Here is a 6,000-nt window from a genome sequence, read left to right as displayed (position 1 = left end):
GTCGGGTTTTCAGGATTTCCCCAATGAATATACATGAGGTCTATTTGCATGCACTGCTTTCATTGTATGCTAATAGATCTCATGCATATTCACTGGGGAAATCCTGAAAACCCGACTGGACTGCGGCCCTCGAGGACCGACATTGGACACCCCTGATTTAGGTGCTAATAGCTATGGCTGGAATAGGTGCTTGTGCCTACATGTTAACAGGGCTTCCCCTAGTACTAGGCAAAATAGGCAGCTACCTAGGGCTTATATATAATACTGGTTTTTATGGTGGAGGAAATAGGCACATAATAACCTCAGCCATGACATTCCCCACGTCTCTCCCACTACCAACCCCCACCGCTGATGCTGGTCTCAGTGACAAAACAACAGAAAACTGTCACAGAACATCAGCCTCTGTGCATGTGGTGCTACCTCTATCCCCTCCAAATGTTGACTTCCTGTCTGGGAAAGGGTAGTTCCAACAAAGAGGCAATTGTGGGTAGAGAGGCCAAAGTCTGTGACAGTTTTGCTGCTCCTGCTGGCAAACAGAAGATGCTGATGGATGAATATGGGAGTGAAGAGATGATGATGAATGGAAATGGGGGGGGGGGGAGGAAGGGAACAGGAGTGAAATGCTAGATGGAAGGGGGAGGGAAAGAGAAGGGAGATATTGTATGGAAGGAAGAAGAAGACAGTATAAAACTGGGAAATAAAAAGAAGGGAAATGGAACAGCCAGGGTGAGGGAAAGAGCAGGAAAGCTGTAGGAAGACACAAAAAAAGGGAAATTGAAGACTGGGTATAGGAATAAATGCATGAAATCTGGACTGAGATAGAAACATAAATTGAAGACAGCTGAAAGGATATGATCAGTGCTGGAGAACAGTGGCATACCTAGGGTATGTGGCACCCGGGGCCCATCATTTTTTGACACCCCCCATGTAAATAATATTTTTTGTAATAACTATGAAACGGTATAAATGATCAGAATAGAAACAGGGAGTGAAAATATTCTTTTATTGAACCTCATATATGTAACCATTATTCCAAACATAACATAACATAAATTATGTCTGAATTGTCATGACATGAGAAGTACATATGGAGTAGTTGCAGGTGATGCTTGGGACAGTTCTGATTGTGTTAGTTCGGTTTTATGTGTTTTTTGAATAGAAGGGTTTTTATTTCTTTTTTGAAGGTTTTGTAGTCTGTGGTCGAGGTCAATAGGTTGTAGAGTTGGGGGTCGAGTGTTGCAGCTCGAATGGCTAGGAGGTTGTCGAACAGTTTTTTTCTTTTGACGTTTTTTGGTTGGAGAGTGTGTGAATGGTATGCGAGTTCTCCTATGTCTGGTTGAGGTGGATTTAATTATTTAGCTGAAGAAATTAGGCACCCCCCCATTCCACACACATTAATTGTCTTCCATTTTTGTTCCCATTAAAAAAACACTGATAAGTTCCCAGAAAAAAAATACATTAAAATAAGAAGTGAAAACAAAGGCCCCTACAGATGAGAACATAACATAAGAATAGCCTAACTGGGTCAGACCAATGGTCCATCATGCCCAGTAGCCCATTCTCATGGTAGCCAATCCAGGTCACTAGTACCTGGTCAAAACCCAAAGAGTAGCAACATTCCATGCTACCGATCTAGGGCAAGCAGACACTTCCCCATGTCTTAATAACAGATTATGGACTTTTCCTCCAGGAATTTGTCCAAATCTTTCTTAAAACCAGCTAAGCTATCTGCTTTTACCATAACTTCTGGCCACTTCATTTTTAAGCTTAGATCTTTCCTTCCAAACAGAGACCTTGCTAGATGTCAAATACAGCACAAGGGAACTTCACACGGACTTAGCTGTGCAGGAAATGTGAATCTCCTCATACACCCACCTATAGTGCAAAAATGTGCAAAGGTCTGTTTTTTTCTTTCGATCACTACATAGCCTAATGCCACACAAGCAGCACTGTTACAAAAGGTCAATGCTAAGGTTAACAAAGTTTCCTTCCTTGGACCACAAGGAGATACTGACAAACCACTGGAAGAGATCCCAAAACAACTACCCAGGCACAATACCCAAAGACCCACTCAGTGTGTGAACCAGTTGAGTGGAGTGGACTAACTGGGGGGTGGAAATGGGCCAGGAGTTTGCTCAGGAGAATTTCCCAGACCACCTCTTCCTCTCAACACATTGACACACTGCCACCACCACCACCACCACCACTAGGAACACCTCACCGGGTAGGCCAGCAATGCTTATAAACTTTATAAAACACATTATTATATTTTTTTATAAAGCACATATTTTAATTGAACTCTCTGACATCCTCAGCCTTTCCATTCACAAAAATAGAAGGAAGAAAAGTTCCCATTTCCTGCTGTCTCATGTCCCCGGCCTATACAATATTTTTCTTCTGCAGACCTTTCAAAAGTCTGACCAAATCCTCATTTCACTTGCATTATAAAGTACTGAGGATGCCATCTCTCCCCAATCCCAGGTCCCAAAGTCTGAGACAGTAGTGCAAACTGCCCGATTCAGGAAGAAAAATTTCGATTCAGCCTATTTAATTGGTTTTTCGATTCGATTTTCCTGCCCAGTTGGGTGATTTTTTTCAAAAATCCTGGTGGGTTTTATAGCTTTTTCACCCCCTTTGGCTTCTCCTAACCACACTGGCGCTGTGGTGTAAATAAAATAAAGAAACAAAAAGGACTTTTCCTCTCTCTGTTAAATCCTAGCTCACGTTTGCGGTCTAACACCAGCTCTGGCAGGACACACATTTCATATCTGACATATTGTAATCACAAATAAAATTAATTTTTCTACCTTTTGTTGTCTGGTTATTTTTCAAATCTGGTTGGTCCCAGGCTCTGGTTGTCTTCTAATATCTTGCTTGACAGGGTCTCCTTCTTTCTTCATGCTAACCATCCATCTGCCATCTCTGTCCTCCCTTTCCATTTCCCTTCCCTCCCCAGGAAGTCTGGTATCTTTCCTTTTTTTCATCTCCCTCCACAGATCCACCTTTTCTTAACTACCCTTTCATCCGGCATCTCTCCCTCCTTCCCCACCACCCCAGGGCCCACCATCTCTCCCTTTCTTTTCCCAATTACCCTCCTATCCAGTATCTCTATCCCTCCTCCACACCATCCCTTGTGTCCAATTTCTCTCCCTTTCTGTTCCTTCCCTCCCTAAATCCCATGGTCCAGAATCTCTCTCCCTCTCCTCTATTTTCAGACCCATTATTTCTTCCTCCCCAAAGTCTGGCATATGCACGTCTTTTTGAACACCCCCTTCCCTCTGTGTACTTCTACACCAGGGTCCCCCCAAAGGCCTGTCCCCCCCCCCCCACTTGAAGGCCTGCAACCCCCTTGAAGGCCTGCACCCCGCCAAAGGCCTGCACCCACCCCCTTGTAGGCCTGCCTCCCCCCTTAAAGGCCTGTCCCCCCTTTGAAGGCCTGTCCCACCCCCTTGTAGGCCTGCCTCCCCCCCTTAAAGGCCTGTCCCCCCTTTGAAGGCCTGTCCCACCCCCTTGTAGGCCTGTCCCCCCCTTAAAGGCCTGCCTGCCTGTCCCCCCTTGAAGGCCTGCCTGCCTGTCCCCCCCCGAAAGCCTGTCTCCCCCCATGAAGGCTTGTCCCCCCTTGAAGGCCTGCACCCCCCCCGAAGGCCTGCACCCCCTGAAGGCCTGTCCCCCCCTTGAAGACCTGTCCCACCCCCTTGTAGGCCTGTCTCCCCCTTAAAGGCCTGCCTGCCTGTCCCCCCCTTGAAGGCCTGCACCCCCTTGAAGGCCTGCACCCCCCCGAAGGTCTGCACCCCCCGAAGACCTGCACCCCCCCTGAAGGCCTGCACCCCCTTGTAGGCCTGTCCCCCCCTTAAAGGCCAGCCTGACTGTCCCCTCCTTGAAGGCCTGCCTGCCTGCTCCTCCCCCCCGAAAGCCTGTCTCCCCCCATGAAGGCTTGTCCACCCCCCTTTAAGGCCTGCATCTCCCCCTGAAGGCCTGCCTGCCCGCCCGACCCCGAAGGACCACTCGACCCCCCTCCCACTCCTCACCCCCCACCCCGACATCCGGTTCTTCCTCTCTGGCCTCCCCGCACCATTTAGAATAGGGAAGCAGCCTGCAGCAAGATCGCGATGTCAGCGATCTTGAGCTGCTTGTACTGTCCACCGCCGCGGACCCGCCCCCCTCCTCTGACATCAGTGGAGGGGGCAGGACCACGGCGGAGGACAGCACGAAGCAGCGCATGATCACTGACATCGCGATCTTGCAGGCTGCTTCGCTACTCTAAATGGTGCGGGGAAGAACCAGACATCGGGGGGGGGGGAGGAGAACGGATGCCAGAGCACCCCCACAGGGCTTGCACCCGGGGTGGACCGCCCCCCCCCCCTTAGTACGCCACTGCTGGAGAAGGATATAGTGGTGGAAGAAAAGCAGAGAAATAGAAAAATGACAAATGAATAGAAAACAGAGAAAAGAAAAAAAATGAAAAAGAGAGAGAGAGAATGGGACCAATACAATTACAAAAATTAAAGGATCAGACAAAGGTAGATCAAAGAATTTTTAATTTAGGATAAACTAGTATGTAGCTATGTTAGTCCACTCTAAAGGTTAATAAATAAAAAGAAAACAACAAATTGAAAATAAGGTGATACATTTTTATTGGACTAACTTAATATATTTTTTGACTAGCTTTCAGAGACTAAAACTGCCTACCTTGTATCAAGACAGTGTACTATTTATTATAAATACAGACATTTTCATATAAATTTCAAAAATTTATAGAGGGAAGGGGGTGGGTAGGAGGAGGGGCTCACAGCGGGGGGCTGTATAGTGAGGGGGCAGCATGATTTACCTAGGACAGTGCTATTCAACGCAAGGTCCGTGAGCCAGTGGTAGCCCGCAGATACCTTCTGGATAGCCCGAGCAGCTGTCCGCAATTCCATCCTCTCCTTCCATGCTTCTCCTTCACAACAGCCACTCTTTCAATCTTCAGGTCGCCGACAGTGTGAATAAAGTAGACATGCTGCCTTTGGAGGCCTGGAAACTTTCCCTTTGCTACTGCTTCCTGTTCCCGCATCAGGAAACAGTAGCAGAGGGAAAACTTGTGGGCCACCGAAGGCAGCTTGTTTACTTAACTCTTGCTGCGTGTGGCCCAAAGAGTGAAACAGCAGCTGTCAGGAAGGAGAAGGGTGAACAAGCACCAGATCATGGATGTGTGTGTGTGTGTGAGTGTGAACAGATTGCAGGAGGAGGGTTACTAAAGAGATGCTTGACTGCGGGGATGGGGAGGAAAGAAAAAGGTGCCAGACCTCTCGGGGAGAGAAGGGGATGACAGAGATGCCAGACCATGGTAGCACATTACAGAGGAGGAGGAGAGAAAGGAAGGAATGAGGTACCAGACCACAAGAAGGGGGGAAAGAAAGGAAACTACTGGAGGGGAGAGGAAAGGAGAGAAAGATGTCAGACCAGGGATGGGAGAAGGAGGGAAATGAAGGAGAGGAGAGAGATACCAGAGCACAGGATGGGGTGAAAGGGAAGGAGAAAGTTGTTGGTCTACTAGAGGGGGAGGAAAGTAGGAGAAGGAGATTCCAGAGTAAGGTGTGTGTGGGGGTGGGGTGGGGGGTGAGATAGAGAAATACAAATCACGATAGGAAGGAGGAGGAGGGAAGGGAAGGAGAGGAGAAAGAACCAGACCACAAGAAGGGAGAAAGGGAAGGAGATAGATGTTGGACTACTGGAGGGGGAAAGGAAGGAGAGAAAGACACAAGACCAGGGAAGAAAGGAGGAGGGATACCAAATCACAAGAGGGGGAGACAGAGGGAGGATATTCTGCACAGGGATAGAGAGAAAGGGGAGAGAGAGGGAGAAGATGGTGCACAGGGATGGGAGGGGTTGGTGAAGAGAAGAGAGATTGAAGAAATGCTGTTTATGAAAAGATGGGAATAAGGGAGAAGAAAAAGGGAGGAGATGGTACACAGGGATGGAGGGGAAGGAAGGGGAAGAGCAGAGGGAAGGAGGACATGG

Source organism: Geotrypetes seraphini, chromosome 10 (assembly GCF_902459505.1).
Source record: "Geotrypetes seraphini chromosome 10, aGeoSer1.1, whole genome shotgun sequence".
In the NCBI taxonomy this organism is placed as follows: Eukaryota; Metazoa; Chordata; class Amphibia; order Gymnophiona; family Dermophiidae; genus Geotrypetes; species Geotrypetes seraphini.
This window is presented reverse-complemented; position numbering follows the sequence as displayed.